Source organism: Drosophila montana, unplaced genomic scaffold, assembly GCF_035044405.1.
Source record: "Drosophila montana isolate Dmon_TW-CO22-7 unplaced genomic scaffold, ASM3504440v1 contig_3848_1, whole genome shotgun sequence".
In the NCBI taxonomy this organism is placed as follows: Eukaryota; Metazoa; Arthropoda; class Insecta; order Diptera; family Drosophilidae; genus Drosophila; species Drosophila montana.
The window spans coordinates 1,802,199-1,819,595 of NW_026998720.1; the positions used below are offsets into that span (position 1 = coordinate 1,802,199).

Here is a 17,397-nt window from a genome sequence, read left to right on the forward strand (position 1 = left end):
GAAAGATCTAATAAATATATATTTGTAATATATTCCAAAAACGATAAAGAGCGCCACATTTGCCCGTTCGGACTAGACTCTTTTTGCATTATTATATTTCTTTATTAATTTTTATTAGTACTCATTTTTCATTATTATTATAATTTGTATTGCCGAATTGGTTTATTTATTTCCATTGCATTGTAGCAGCTGATGAAACCGAATGCAATTATTCCTTAAATTCCTAAAGCGAACGCCACGCCAGGTTCCAATAACAATATGCAGCTTTATAGTGTGTGTGTACGAGTGGATGTGTGTGTGCGCTTGTGTGCGGCCCACAAAAGTATGCATCAAAAAACAGCCGAAATCACTCAGAACAATTTTGAGATGAAAAAAAAGCAAATGAAATTGCAAACAGTAAACGGAATATTGATTCAAGCTTGCACACAAGCATTCCTCACGTGCACACACACACACGCACACACACATACACACCATACCACATAGACCAGGTTGTCAGGTCGCTACTTGCAGATGCAACAATTTGTCATTGAAATGCAAGCGCATGAAAAACTAAAAACCAACCGAAAAAAAAAAATAGCCGACACCGACACCAGCAACGACGGTGCTGTTGCTGGAAAAGCTGTTGCTGCTGCTGCTGCGGCGCATTCTTCGTGGCAGCAACACGGCCGCCACAGCAACAGCAGCAGCAGCAAAGACAAATACGAAGAAGGATACGGCCGAGTCGCGGCCATGGCCGTGTGTGCAATTGCCGAGCGCCTTATATCGTATACGATAAGCGCACGACCAACAGTTGCTCGCAACTGGGAGCTGGTTGATAGGCAGCTTGGCGGCCAGGCTAAGGCACAGTCCACACTCGTCCGTTGGGCTGCACAGACGCGTTGCACGGCAGTTGACAGGTGTTTTTCTCAAGTGTCGCGTAACGGTTGAACAGAGATTTGAATATTTGAACATTCACTTTTGTGACAAGTGCAGGCAAATAATAGTTGCAAGTGCAGTTGAACGTTTCGCAAATTCAGAGTTGCGTTTGCTGTTGATGGCCGTGGCGCCTGCGTCGAAGGCAACTGTTGCTGCAGCTGCTCAAGTTGTGCATGTAAGTTGCAACACACACACACACACACATATATGTATAAATTTATATAAATATATACAAATATATATATAAATGAATAGACAAAACAAAGCTGAGATTGCGCCATCAATCCTGGCATGAAATTAGATCAATCAAACTTGTTGTGCTACGATATGTGTAGTACTATCGATTTACAACCAAACACACACAAATCACACACACACACACACACAAAACAAAAACACAACCACAACACACATGCCGAACAGATACTCAGCTAGACAGGTGCCAAGCTAAGGTACATCTGCCTAGAAAAGTATTCTAAAAATATGTAAGCTCACAGGGCAGACGACGACAACAGCCTCCGGTTTCGCTGGCTGTTGGATTAAAGCCCAAGCCTGAATGCATAAGGCAGGAAAATTGCGGCAATCTAAAATTGAATTTTAAACTAACGGCTTATAAATAAATTAAATCTATGCCAAGCAGAACGATTCAGACATAGATTGGCCCAAAAGCAGCGCTCTTTTTCAGCCACTCATGCATTTTCAAGATAGCCACCCATTTTTAAGCCATCAATGCATATTTAATTTGAATTCAAATTGCAAAAAAAAAAAATAAGCTGCGCAATTTGAATTCTATAATATTCCATTAAATCGAATGGGCGCATATTTAAATTATCCTTATACAAATTTACATACCTTAATCACAGTTCAAAAAATAAAAAGCAAAAAATTTCCTATAATTCATTAGATTTCTTTAAAAAAAAAGATAATATTTTAATTGCCAAATGCCCAACAAATTCCTCTGACTGCAATATCTAATATACGGACTTGTTTTAGATAACCCATTCCATAACTTATATATGTAAACTCTTTTTAATTGATATTTTAAATAATTTAAATTGATAAAACATCGAAATCTAAATATCAAATTGTTCTCATAGTTTTTTAAGCACAAAGCCATTCTAAAAAGTCGGAATGGAATCGGGATTAAATTTAAAACAGACCTCATACATACAATCACGAATGGTATTTGAAAAGCTTGGTTTTTTTTTTATAAATTAGCACCATCAACCCACAAGGCCTAAATACCAAAAAATGTGCAGGTTATTCGTTTAGTTCGTATAGCCTCCCAGCTCTATCCTTAGAATTGCAAATGTCTGGTCCCCTATTCGAAGATTTAACTTGATGAGAATTGCAAACGGCAATTAATGATATTTGATTCATTTGTATTGTTTGAATATGATTTTCATTATTTAAAGTAGTTCGGTAAGTAAAGTTGTAACTTAAATTATTTACAATTTTGAAGTGTGCTTAATTAAATAAATTTTATATATTTCTGAGGAAATAATAACCACAATTTTAGTTTTCCTCTCTAAACTACAGCTTTAAAGTGCCGCATAAGTATCTTATGGTTAAGTTGAACTACTCTGCAAAAGCCCGTTTTAATACCTTTTCTAGTTGCGAAAATGCATTAACATTTGCACATGCTTGTGGGCCAAGTTGTTCAATATGTTGGCCAACTGCAGCAGGCCAAAGTTTTTAAAGTGCTTGACCGCAGTGAGCTTCACCTGTGGCCAGCTGAAAAGCAATAAGCAATGAGCCTAACCCACCCTGACCCCACCTCCACCGCCACCACCCAGCGTTCTCTCATCAACCCGTTTTATCAGTTGAGCTGCCTTTCAGGGGCCTGTCAGCAGCCAGAGTGGGTCTGAGGGTTTTATAGGGGGGCATTGTCTGGTATGCCCCTCGCTTGCTTCCGACTGGCCAAATCGGAGACTATAGTATCCATATCCATTGAAGTGAATGTCACTCACAATATTGTGTAAAAGTTATTCGAAAACGAGCTACACCGAAATGATTTCCGTGAAAAGAAATGTGCTTAAAGGCATGCCAAAAATCAATGGAAAGCGTCTCCGCCCCAGGGCCAAGTGAAAGGCGGCATTTAATGCACAGCAAATGCCGCTGGTGGGCGTGTCAACGCCCCGCACTTAAATTACAACTTCACACACTTGTATAACGTGTAATAAGAACAAAAATAAAAAGAAACAAGAGTGAATGGCTATCATCAGCAAGCAAAAGATTGAATACTCTATTTATCACGTGGCTAACAATTTATTTTATACGGAAGCTTAATTTCTGATCGATTGTGCCTATAGAATTTATATAATATTGTAGTCCAGTTTGACAGAGTTGTGGACACAGTTTAGAAGTATAGTTAGGCACTTCATTGCTGAATTCGGTCCAGATTTCTTGAAAAACGGAATATAAACTCATTAATCAGTGAAGTCTTCCCATATTCGATATATAATTGACATTGATAATCTCTTACTCTTATGTAAGGCAAGTAGTTCAATTAGTTAATAGCAAGATTAGGCTAGATATCTTGAAAAAAGTCGTTGTTCAGAGTAGAATTTGTTCTGATCGACTTTCCTTGACAGTTATATGTTTTAGTGGTCTAATTTGGCCCTATGCAAGGTTTCTTAGCATTAGATTTAAACAGACCGAGAGTTGGCATAGAAACGGCCTGACAGATATGGCTTTATCGATTCGCCATGTATTGCCCATCAATAATAAATATATGAATTATTATGTAGAAAGCGGCTGTTTCTGTGCGCTACACATTTTAAGACAAAATTATAATACCCGCTGCAAGGGTATAACAAGCCACAACACGAAAAGCGCAAAAGGAAATCCAACAGCGACCAACTGACAGAGGGTGGTGGGGGGGAATAGAGGGGCCTCCCAGGCAAGCTAGTCATCGACATGTTGGTCATAGTCATCATCTTGGGCCGCATTTTCGCTTAAGGAAATTTGTGTGTCAGAAGCAAAAATATGAGGGAGAAAAAAACAAAGTATACAACTACTTTTTTTTTGGGAGGCGTGTGGAATGGCGCTTTACAGTCCCCAGCGGCCTGATTAAATTCGTATGCCACAGCCCAGTTCGGCCGCAAGAAAAAAAAATGGCCAACCGCCAAGAGAGACACTGAAGCTGGCACAGGATGCGTTTAGTGCGGCGCGCAAATGATGAAATAAACGAAACTAATCCAAAAGAAAGCCCAAAACGCGAGCGCAAAATTCCAAAATATTTACACTGCCAACCGCAGCCGCCACTGGCCACCGCCACGCCCTGGCCCTGCCCCAGTAGGATGAGGCCAACCGGCTGCTGTGATAAACATCTTTGCCAAGTAAGCAACAATTTTTGTGCCCCAAATTGGGGTTTTCTCTTCACTTGGCTTTTTTTTTTGTATTTTTCGGTAGGGTGGCTGATTGGATGACGAGGCTTAGCGCGTGCAGGCAAATATTTTTAATGATTTTTCCGTTCAGGCGCTTCGCTTCGATCTGAGCGTTTGTTTTTTACGCCCCAGTTAGTGCGAAACTAATTATATTGAATGCCAGCGCCAGCGTAGATATGGAAACAGAAGCTTGGACAAGAATTTCCAATTACGGACCAAAATCAGAGATTTCACACACTTCGACTCGACATTTTCTCGCCTTCAGTCATCGTCAGTCAACAGAGTAACACTGCTTGGCAACCCGTGCCCTATGTGTGAAATTTAATCGAATCACATAGCAGCGCAATTTTTTAAAACTGCGCGAAAATTCTGCTATCTCAAAGAGCTGAAGTTGATATACACTGCCTTAGACTAAGTACATGCACGATTGAGCCAAGCCCGTAACGTGCTTAATCAAACTGACATTTTCATAGATTAAGTACAACAATTTTTAGCTTCAATGCATATTGTTGATCTTCAAGATTGATTATTTTAGAAAAGTCCTGTATTTGAAATTGAACGTTACAATAACCCATCTTTTCTCAATATTTTTACTTGATTCGAGTAAAAGAATTTCTAAATTTTTCACGTAGTTCATTTATCATATTAATCATACAAATGCAAGACAATTTATTTATTAATAATATATTATGTATAAATTCTATAAGATTTTATAATTATGTTTTTATTTCAGTAACACAAATCATCAATCTGTATTATATATATATAATATTATATTATTTGCGGTGTTTTTATGAACATATATGTGTATATATTCTCGAAATCCGTACGAATGAGTAAATCATTATTTGTATATCGCCCCCATTCGTAATTTCCAAAAATGATTTTCAAGCATGCCTCGATAATTATATACGCTTTCCGTATAGTTATAGACAGTTTAAAAACGACAGTAAAGACAGTTTAATAATGCCTTGAGCCTAGATAAATTCATTAGCCAGTCCTTCCGTCTGGTTCTAATGCACAGAGCTCAATTTCTTTTCTTACCAAACTGCATCACAAATTGTTAATGCCTTTGGCAGTGTGTGGTTCAATCGGGCACCACGTGAGTCCATTTATTAATTTTTTTTCCTTTACTTCTTATTTTTTCTTCTGCCTGCGCTGCATGCAAATTTGTATCACGTTCGCGGACATTTCCAATGAAAAGTGGCAAGCAGAAAGGCTGGTATGCTGCTGTCGGCTGATTCTTGTTGCGTTTTGTTGCCGCTGCTAATGCAAAATTATGGCTTTCAGCTGAAACACGCTTCTACATTTCCGTTTCCGTTTGTGCTCTTGTAGTTTTAATGCATAGCACGCAAAACTGTGTGTGCCTCGATGTATGTGTGTGTGTGCGCACGTGTGTTTTTGAATGAGTGAGCAACACGTTTCCTTTGACATTGATTCACTCGCGCGGCAGCTGGAAGGATAATGTTTATCCTTTAGCCTGTACTAAACATGATCAAAGTCAGCATTTTTTAACCTGAAACTTGGAATGAGCCTAATAAAAAAAGCCGTTTTATGTGGAATTATGCTTGCCTAACTGATTTTTTTTCGTGTATATGGCAAACTTTTTTCACCTGCACTTTAAATAAGGCACAGCCCTTAGCTGCACTCGCTGCAGGACGCGTCTCTAGCCAGCAAGCCGTACATCCTTCACTTGGCCAGCCAATTAGGCCAACACAAGTGGCCAGAACGTGTGCTTCCACCCACTTAACAGCTCCTGGCCGGGCTTAGCCTTTGGTCAAGCCCTACTCCTTCATTGTGGGACAACCCTTCCGCCCAGGCAATTACAAAATGCTGCCGCCTCGTTGCCATGGCTAAGACGCGTGCCCTCTGTCCCTTGGTAGATTGAGCTGGCGGCATAACTTATTAATTAGTGGAATACATAAAGGCGCGTCAATTTCAATGCAAATGCACTTTTAATTAAATTTGAAAATAAAGGGTAAAAGAAAAAAAAATTGTTTACAACCCCAGCTCAACGCTAATAAAATGCAAATAAAATGCTCGCTAATTTAATTTCCGCTTAATTGTTAATTAAAGTGCAATAAAAAACACGCTAATTGCCGGAGAGTGATGGGGAAGCGTAGCATCGTGCACAGCTGCTGTTGCGAAATGAATAAGCTAAATACATAACTTGCAACATTCCGTTTCAGAAATTGCGATTTCATAGTCCGACATTATAATTTGCTTATAAATCTGCACGAAGTTTTACAGCTAACAGTTTCAATTCACAAGTTACAAACTCTAAGTGCAATTAGGAACAGGCGCGTATGTGTAAAACAAACTGGTATTACATGCCACATGCCGCACACACACACACACTCACCCACTCGCACTCAACTGAAAGACAACAACAAAATCCAATTTGGGTCTGTTGGGCACCCACAGTGTGTGCCACCGAAGCAGCCAGTGCCACACCCACAAAAGCACTCAAAAACAAAAAACCAAAAAAAAAAGCATGCAAAAGCCGTTAGATTGTGGCATCTCAAAAGTAGGCACGGCTCGGTCAACAGGATGTCCATGTTTTTGGTTGCCCAGCCAAGCCGATTATCTTTTCATGCTACATTTGTATCTCAAAAAAGTCAAATGGCACTAATCCAAATTTCACAAAAGGCGAACAACAAATTCAAAAATATGAGCTAAACGCATGTGTCTGTAGGTGTGTGTGTTTGTGTGAGTGAGTGTGTGCTGGGACCTTCAAAATATTGCAGCCTAAGCGCAATGGCAGCAACAGCAGGATCAGATTTTGCCTCCCACTTACACGCGTGTGTGTGCGTGTGTTTGTGTGAGTGTTCTAACTCCAAAAATTAATCTGACATTTTATAGTGTGGTCGTTTGAATACTCTAACAGAGTCTTGGGTAACGTTTTACTGTAGCTTAAAATAAAACATTTTTATATTATAATAAACATAATATTTTACAATATATTTCATGTTTAATATAGTTATGTCCACACATTTAGTCTATGATCATCTGCAAGCTACATAACCTAATGTCTTACATACATAGCACATATATATATACATATACATATATATATATATATATATATATATTTATATTTACATATCTATAATATAGGTTAACGCAGATAAAACCCTAGGTAATATTTGTGACATTCGTTTTAAACCAACTCTCTGCCTTTCGGTCTGGACATTTAACACAGCGGTACGATGAAAAACATCGATGATCAATAATTTAAAGCGCTTTCTTATTGAATCGATACTATCGTCTGTAACATCGATACCTTTGCAGCACTGGTAAATATATCTAGATAGCTTGTGATTTTATAGATAGCTTATATAACAAACTTTAACCAATTATTTCGCCTTTTGGTCGAGTTCTTACGATATATGGAAATAAAGCAGCGCACTTAAAATTCGGTGTTTTGCATTGTTTATATTCATGTTTATTCTAACGCTGGCATCTTTCCCCTACTGTCCTTGTCGTTCGTGGCCATTGCCAGCCACACATATAAAGTTGAGTTTATCTCAAGAATGTAGATTGCCTGTAAAATATTTAATTACACACTGCGGTGCCGCCGCAGACGCACAGAGAAAAAGCCTGGCAAGCGACAGCGACAGCAACAGCAATGGCTAACCAGAGAGGACATAACACGCATACGCCATGTATGGCTGGATGGCTTGTGCTTGTTCACTTGGCAATTTGCAAGTGTTGGCAACTGTGGAGTGTGCTACACACAAGTGACACTTGTATGCATGTGACTGAAGAGCTGTGTCGTGCTTGTGTGTGTGTGTGCGTGCTTGTGCAATTTGCTGTTTATTTATTTGCCCTACAGACTTACGGGTAACCTGGCTGTCAGCTTTACAACCAAATAGTTAAGCACATTTTGCATTTTTAATAAACTGAAGCAGCTCACTTTGCATATGAAATGTGTGCTGTAAAAAGAACTTCACAATGTTTTCCGCACATTCATTCATTAGTCGCCCGGCCACGTCGGAGTGCCAAAATGTTAATTATGTTTATTGAGCGCCCAACAGGACAAACAACTCATAAGGTAACTGGCAAACAGTGCGCGTCACATGAATAGCTACACAACTATAGTTTATTGTAATCCTAAAATACATTTACAACAGTAACTAGCAGTACAATATTTGTTTAAATTGTTAGCTTTATTTATTTATTCTTAATATTTTAAGGCCAATTAGATCTCGGTATGAGCCTTCTAATTAACAGGTTTCCATAGCTTAACCTCTTTAAGACGCCCGCATTGTGGCAAACAAATGCAACTAAAGTAAAGACTTATGAGAAGAGATATCTTTGTACACTTAAAAAAACTGCTTTAATTTATTTATATTTTGAGTACATTTCAAATTCTCAAAATTTGCTTATGTAATATTTTATAACATTAAACTAACCTAAAATTTAAAAATAATATTCCAAAAATATCCCCTGACACTTTACGCCCTGGTTTTAATTTAAGTTTTTTTAGCTGTTACGTAGGAGTGAAACGTTTTATTCGCGACTTTTTTCTAAGAGCTATAAATTGATACAAAGTCTTTTGCAAAAAACGTAATCAATATTATACTTGAAAAACTCTGGATCTAAATGAAAATGCAGATAATTGAAAGGAAAGTTTGAAAAATAAACCCATCTCAGTAGGTCTGACCATCTTGCATTTTCTAGTTTTCCTTTCGAAATAGGTTGATTTGGACACAATATACGCGCTATTTACTCCAAGTGTAGTCCGGTATATTCCTTAGTTCTAGACAGTCATTGCCACTAAATCGGCTTTGACCTTTCCTGAGAGACAAACGCGTTACGCTGGCTGCAGGAAAGCTTTGCATTTGATTTGCGCGAAGGTCGTTTTAAAAATAAGCAGGCGCCAAGCCAACCGCAAGCCACAAGCGCTGACACACGGCCTGTCGATCAGAGCTCGTCACTCAGTCAGTCAGTCAGTCAATCAGTCAGTCAGTCAGTTAGCCAGTCAGTCAGTCAGTTAGCCAGTTGGTTGGTGAAAGCCATTTCACTGTAGCCTTGAGCGCGCCCAGCGGCGTTCAGTCTTTGCATTGACATTGGGTGTGGCAGAGCCAGGGGCTGGGCCACGGCTCGTGCCGCACACAATCTGACGTGCGTCGAGGTGCTAAATGGCGCTCATTGGCTACCTGGCTGCTAGACACACAGTCTGTGTATTTATATGTGCGTGTGTGTGTGTTTCTGTTCGAATCCCTGGCAAGCACATAATTAAAAGCGACATTTGCTTGGCTTTTGTGGCATTAGAAAGTTGTTGCAATTAGAAAACTTTAATGAGCGCCGCACATAAAATCAGACTCGATGGGCGTCTAATGAATGATTGGCTATAACATAATTGGAACAGCGCCAATTGTAACTAAATCCAGTCAAAGTAACTCGACCCACACATTGACTGAGCCAACATGGGCTTAATATAACAACTCCAATTTGGCATTGATTCGGCAGCTATAAATATAAATGGGGTATCAGCAACAGCTTTGGTGTCTGACAAACTTAGGTATTTTGTTACTGACCCAGGAGCTGCAACAGCTTAAACTGACCTTCAACGCTGGCATTTTGTTTATTTTATTTGCCACCTTTGCTTGCGTGTCGCTAACAATTTTCGTATATATATTTATTTATATAGATTGGCAACAGCTATGTGTACAAATTGATTATAGACTTTTTCGTAATTTTCATTCATTAAAGCTTTACAGATTATGTCATTTATGCATAGCTATTTACAACAAAAAATGTCCACATTTTATTTTGGTTATAACAGACTCGATATTAAAATGCTTTCATATGATTGCTTTTTGGACCCCCAACAAAAACGAAACAAGAAAAAAATAAGAAAAACTTTTGTGAAATATTTGAACTATGTGTTTTGTCAGGAGCTCAGCAAAATGCGTAAAGGGCAGATGTCTACCTGTACTTGCCGTTGGGGCTATTGTTACACTGAAATGGAAATATAAAATACATGAAAAATTTATGAAAGGGAATTCGTTTATTATAAAATTGAACAATGCACGGCAGACTGCAGCACGCAACTTTAAAATTCGCATCAAAAAAATAAAAATTAATAGGGAAGAAAAGTTTCAAGTTTCTCCTCGAGCTGCTGAATTATTAACTCTCTTTTATATGATATATCATTATTTTTTCTATAAGATATTTGAACAACTCAAAACATCAATACATTAGCCTCAAATATGAACACTTGCTTTCCCTTCGCTCTCATCTACCGAGCACTGCCAGATGCATTTTACTGAAATGTATATACTTACTATACATATATATGTAAAATAATACAAAAGCTGGACTACCTACTCTAAAGGCTCTAATCACCTTGGTAAAGGTGATTTAATTGGATGCCAGGAATACGTAAAGGAAAGGAAATACATAATTCAATTATTATGTTTGCTTGGCATGCAAATTAGACATTCGATATGGTGCGTAGTCAAATTAGAATTTCAATGCAATTAAATGCACATTCAAAATAACTCATACGCACTGTTGCGCCGAAAATCAGAGCAAGAAATTGCTGTAACTTAATACGTATACGCTACGTACGCCAGCAAAGTAAAAAGCTCAAACCTACGTCTATTGACGTTTGGCCAAGCGTAAAGATGTAGCAGTGTGGGTGTGAGTGTGTGTGTGTGTCTGTGTGTGGGGTTTGGCTGTCGTAGGGTGGGGCCAGCTAGTGTCTAGAGTTGGACAATAAGCCAGAAGAAATGGCTTAGCGAAACGAAAAAGTGCTGCAACACGAACGTGTCAATGAGGTTTTTAAGCTTCTTGCTGCTTGACTAACAGTAAAGCACACTGACTGACGCAATGTGGGCAATCTCCAGCCAACAAACTAGCTGCCACCTGCCACCTGCCACCAGGCAGCTGCCACACAACTGGCTGTACTGAATCCCTGCCTGCCCTTTTGTTATAACATATTACTTTGCTGCTCAACATGTTGCGGCTGTGATGGCAACAGCATGTAAACAGACAAAAAGCGAATGCAGCAGCCAACGAGGCCAGATAAGAGGAGCCTGCAACATGATGTGCGTGGATGTGTGTGTGTGTGTGTATGAAAGAAAAACACAAACAGCAAAGTACACACACACACACACACACAATCACACACACCCACATGCACACACGCACAGCAAACGGATTATTTGTTTTCGGCAGCTACTTCTTTGTTTGCTATTCATTTTTTCTTTCACTCTTTGCACTGTGCAACATACAGAGGCCTTTCTTTATCTGCAGTTCGTGTGAGCACAACTGCCACCTGCCTCTATACACACACACACACAGACACAGCTATGCATATGTATGTATGCACAGCATGAATAAGCTAAGTGTTGCGCCTAAGCCTGAGGGCTAGTTTAGTGTTATATGCCAAGTGAAACTAATTTGGCAACAGCTTAGCAACAACTATCAGACCTTTGAGCTCAATACTCGATACGCTCGATATGTATATATATATATAGATAGATACATACATACATATATATATATAAAAAAGATATGGTCATCAAGTCAGAATGGGATGACATATTACCATAGCTACGCCTGTGTGCCTCGTTATGGCTCGGTTAGAAATTAGTGCGTCAGATATGGCCGACTGCCTTTTTTTTGCAGTGTTAATAAAATCACAACAGCTACTGACCACTGTGGGTGGGTGCTTTCAACCCAAGCGCCCGAACCACCCACACCAAAGCGGTGCCACAACAAACGCGACATTTTCAATATGCTGGCCAAAAGCAGCGCGAGGCTTTGAGCAAACATTGGTCAGGTCCGTGCTTACATGTGCGCCTGGCGTGGCATAAACAAACAAAAATAGCCAACAGATACACACACACACACATACATGGTGTTGCTGTTGTTTTTGTTGTTGCTTCTTTTTTGTTCTTGACGGTCCCGCTGGTCGGCCTCTAACGTGTGCAGAAGTCAATTCCCGTGCTCCCAAGGCTCGCCTGGTCGCGGTCGTGGTCATCACACGAGCTGACGCTAACAATGTTATTAAAAACTCATTCAAAGTCAATGTGCGTGTTTGCATATATCTCTGCGTGTGTGTGTGTGTGCCTCGGTGTTGATAAGGGGCGTCAGAGAACGCTCGATATTCCGGTAAAAGTTGTCGCATCTGTTTTTGCATTTGACACGTTTCAATTAGCACATGCACGCAGTATCAATCATCATCTCTTGTGCTCTGCTGAACAATTGGTCGTTTTACAGCACTGGTAAATGAAAACAAGAGCGTACGAAAAATAAAAAAAAAGTATTCAAAAACTCATAATGCATTTCAATTGTCACATTTCATTTTAATTTTCCGTTCAGCCGTCTAATAAACCAATATTTTAGTTTGATGATATTTTTCTTGTGATTCTTCAGTAGATTTAACTAACTAAAAAAAGCTGTATTAATTATACATCTAATTTTTTTGTGGTTGTATAAAATAAGCATAAAATACATATTTTTTATCAATAACTCTATCAATAAATCGGAAATAACAAAACCTTTGACATGTAACTTTTTTCATTCCAGTTCCAGTTAAATGCTTTCAACGTTTTTAATTTTGTAAAAACTCAACTGATTTTTTTAAATTTAAATCATTTAGTTCGTGGTTTGACCTTTACAGCATCTGAAAATTTACTATCTTCATTTTTATATTGATATCCAAGCTCAGTCACAATTTTGAAATCGGTGTCAATATTAACATTGAACAACACATGAAAAAATACTGAGAGAATCAAGTATTTTGTGATATTTCCTGGGAACATTGATTGCTCTGTTTAGATCCCAAATGTACTTTCCAAAATTTTCAATTGTTATACCTTTTTCAAAACTTCGTTTCGGTCACTGTTAGACGTTAACTTTTATTGCAGATAAATTCTGTTTATTGTCCGATTTGTCGGATGGCTTATGTGTTACCTAGTATATTAACACAATTCTATTACTCCCATCTTATCCCCATCGAAATATTTATTAATTACGATAATAATTGCCAAAGCATAAACATTAGCAATGGGCAAATGAATGTAGGAAACTAAAATATTGGCTGGCTGGCTGGCGGGCTGGAAGGCATGGCATTTAATTTCCTGTAGCTGGCAATCAATAAAAAGTCAACTAAAATGGACTTATTTGGTGGCAATGTCTATGGAACATAAAACCCAAAGGGTCTGCGAAATGAACAAGCGACAAAATAAAATGTTACCGAAAACCTTTAGCCAAGGATTTGCGGCAATGGCGATGAACTGATTAAATTGTTGACGGAAACAGCGTTGGGCCATGTCGCTGGGGGTTTATTTTTCTTTCTTTTTTTTCGACTGTGCGGCACATTGAAACTAATTCCGGCAGCGAAGTGCTGCCAATGGGTAGCTGCCGCACCCAACTCCCCTGCTCCCAGTTGAACTTTATCGATAAGCGTTGAGGCGCGCTGCACAGCAGGAATGTCTATTTTCGGCACGTCGAAAATTTAATACTCTTGTGGACAAGTGGCTTAGAAATGGTAAAAACTTATTTCTAGAGAGCTATATGTAGTAATCCGATGATAATGTGATATGATGTTATGGCCCATATGTAAGGTGTTTAGTAAAAATTTTAAATGCAAAACAGAAATGTTTTCATGCAACCACTTTTTACCGATTTTTACTATAGAGGTATATGATTTAGTAATCCTATATTAATAGGATACTGCTCAAATGTAAATGCCAAGTTCGGTCAAGAACTTCCGGCAGATTTCGACATATGAACTGCCTGCAACAGAAAAGGGGATCTTTGCATAGTTTCATGATAATATATAACTGCGAGACGAACTGGATAGAGGGCATGACTATCTCAAATCGGCTGTTGATACTGATCAAGGATATATATAATACATAAATTCGGAGTCGCCTCCTCCTATGCGTTACACAGTTCGTGACAAAAGTATAATACCCTCTACAATGGTGTCAAAAAGAAAAAAATAAACATGTTTGGGGAGATCTTTGCTGGCTAAAGGGAAATACATTTTTATGGACAATTTGGTTTTTATGTCAATTTTCTGTTGTTGCCCAGTGTAAATATGTACAAGACAATTCAAGCAGTTGCACAGCAAATTCCAATACCAATACCCAGACCCAAAATCCAAAACCAAGGGCCAGACCCAGAGCCCGAGCTCCAGTTCCAGTCAAGTTGGCGCACATTAAAAATGGGCGTTGTGGGGCGCATCGCTCACTGTTTGCCTGATTGGTTGCCGCATTTTGTTGTACGCTGTTCGTTTGGGTATTATTGTTAGTGTGGCAGGATGGCAAGGACGATGACTGCGACACGATGTTGTGATAATTGCCAGCAGCACTGTCAAGCAAAGAATGGAATGTGCCTGCTCTCTTCGCCCCGCACAGCCCAGCCCCTGGCTGTGGCAACTGTGGCACGCTGAGACTTTAAACATTTTCCCCGTGGCTTGCCGAAAGATTTCAGTTTTGTGGCAGCTGTAAACACACAGTCAGGGATTTGCTGCTAAGCCGCGCATAAAGCGTCGACTATGCTTCATACAATGCGCAACGTGCTGTAAAGTGGCAAGTCCTTTATGGTTCATAACTTACGAGTCTCCACAAAGCAGCAGCATATTATGAACCCAGTCAGAGATAAGCATTAACGCAAAGCAATTCAATTGAATATTATGCTGTTGAAGAATAACAAATATTTTTTTCTGGAGTAAAATTTTAAGGCAAGCGTTTTTACTAAGCTAACGGCTGGAGCTATAAGCTAAGGGCGATGTAGTCTTACTTATACAATTTTTTTTATTCCACACGTATTATATGTTCCATTTTTATAAACACTTCCCTTTCAATATTTTTAGGAATTGTCTAAAAGAAATAAGTAAATAGTTAAACAGAAATATGATCCTAATTATATTATGCCTAAAAAGTATGCTATAGACGACTCTTCAGTTCCAGTCATCTACTATTAGTTCTAGGCTGGAACTCTAACCGCAACCTATCTTTGACGACATCGTAAAACATGTTTCCCAACCCATAAGCCAAATATTCTATAAAAACTATATTTTTCATATTTATTCTCATAAAAAATCATAAAACGACAGCTGCTGACAATTCTTAATCTTTCGTAACCGTCGACTTTTACTGTCGAGTTTGCGAAGCTTTTTTTTTTATACCCTGTTCCCATAAAGTGTATGTTATAGGCAGAAGAAACTCCTACTCTATAAAGTATATCTTAACTAAGTCCGTCCAGCTTTGTCCGTTTATTTGGCTGTCCGCATGAATGCGTCTCTCTTACAGAATACAAGTACTAAAATCGGCTCTCGATCTCTGCTCATGATTTCTATATTAATATTTATAGACTTTCAACGCCGATTGATGAGCAGAAGCTATATCTACCACCTATCTAATTTAATAATTTCATTTAATGCCTTGATCTTTGATATATGCCTAAAATTGTATATATGTCTAAAAGACACCCAAAATTTCTGAACGATCTGAGAAAAAAAACTGAAGTTATTTAAGTAGTTATTCAATATGTGGTTCTAGGGAAAGAAGCGAAAGCTAGTGTGTGTATTTGTTGTTGTGCATGTGTGTGCGTAGCTATGAACTTAAGTTATGGCCAGTATGAGCTATAGGGTATTTATTAGTCGAGCTACCTCAAATCTAGCACTGTTGCATGTTTATCTTCATTGTTTTCTTTTTTTATTGAGGCCGCATTTATAATTCATTTTGCGCTAATTTCGACTATATTGTTGCTGACCAACTCTGTTGGGCGGCCTGTGATTTTGCTGCCACTGCAGAAGCACACACACACACAGAAACACACAGCCGCGCACACACACGCGTACGCACACACTCACACAAAGAGAGAGAAGCATGTGTGGCAGCAATTTCTCATTTTTATGCCTCGACATGTTGTAAAACCACATTAATGCGATGTAGTCCTTCAACAGCAACAATTACAATAACAACAACAACAACAACAACAACAACAACAAAAACAACAGCTGTCGACAGCGGCGTGTTGCATGTGGCACTCATATGCCTCCGCTCCCCCCATCATGCCGTCTACTATCTCTCGTTTGTCTAAGCTGAATTATGACTTCCTGGCAACACGTTTTTATATTTCCGTTTCCGTTGTCTGAAATTATTACCATAAAAGTAAGCAAAACTGCCGCAATAGCACCACAACACCACCCAACTCACATACAAACCACCCACTAAAGTGCACAATTACGCGCAGCAACTCATGGCGTGTTGGTTGGTTGCCCATTGGAATTTCAAAATAAATCTTTAACGATGCACTGGGGGCTCACGTGCTAGCCAACAGCTCGTCCTCCTTGAGCTATATATATGTTGTCATCGGTCGCTTGGATGGTCCGTTCGTCTGTCTGCTGTATACTGACGCGTTTGTATCTTTTTGCCCACACAATTCGCTCGCTAAGGCTGAAAGCACAACACAGCGACTGTAATAAAATGGGCCACAACACGTTCTCAAGAAAAAATCGTGGCTTCAAGTGGAAGGACTCAAGGATGTGATATTTTGTTTTCTTTTTGCTGGCAGCCATTTCTCATAATTTCATAAATAATTACATAATGCGTTGACAGCAGCGACAACAGCAACAACAACAAAATAAAAATATATAAATTAAAAAACGTTTTTTGGCGCAAGCCGCAGGAAGAGACACTTGATATAAACATATAAATGCGTATTACTTACGAGTTTTAATACTTGTGCGTAATATTAAAGAATACCGTGTTGGCAGCCGAATGATCTATTAGGCACAGGGTCAGCTTTTTCAGATTTTCTTATCAATCAGCAAGAATTTAGATTTGGAGCAGGTTCTTGCAAAAAAAAATTTGAAAAGATTAAATTTTTTTAAATAAGAATTTCAATATACCAAATAACCAATCCCAAATGAACGAAACAAATACAGAGTGGGTAAAAAGAAATAAAATGAGAGAGAAAAGGAGACAGAGCGAGAGAGAGAGAGAGAAAGATAAAGAGAAAGAGAAAGAGAGAGATTATGAGCACAGATAAAGTGTATTAGATTGTCAAAACAAGTTGTCAAAATAACACAATTAAACAAAGCATGCAAGCACTTTAT

General features: G+C 38.8%; 1 protein-coding gene across 2 annotated transcripts in view; it reads left to right on the top strand.

Annotated features, from left to right (window-relative positions):
• Nucleotides 1–863: 863 nt before the first annotated feature.
• Nucleotides 864–17,397, top strand: part of mAChR-B (muscarinic acetylcholine receptor) — a 34,841-nt gene continuing 18,307 nt past the window's right edge. For both annotated transcript variants that reach the window (XM_064697102.1, XM_064697103.1), the window contains exon 1: nucleotides 864–1,093. The gene's annotated coding sequence lies outside the window, so the exon portion shown is untranslated. The remainder of the gene's footprint in view (nucleotides 1,094–17,397) is intronic.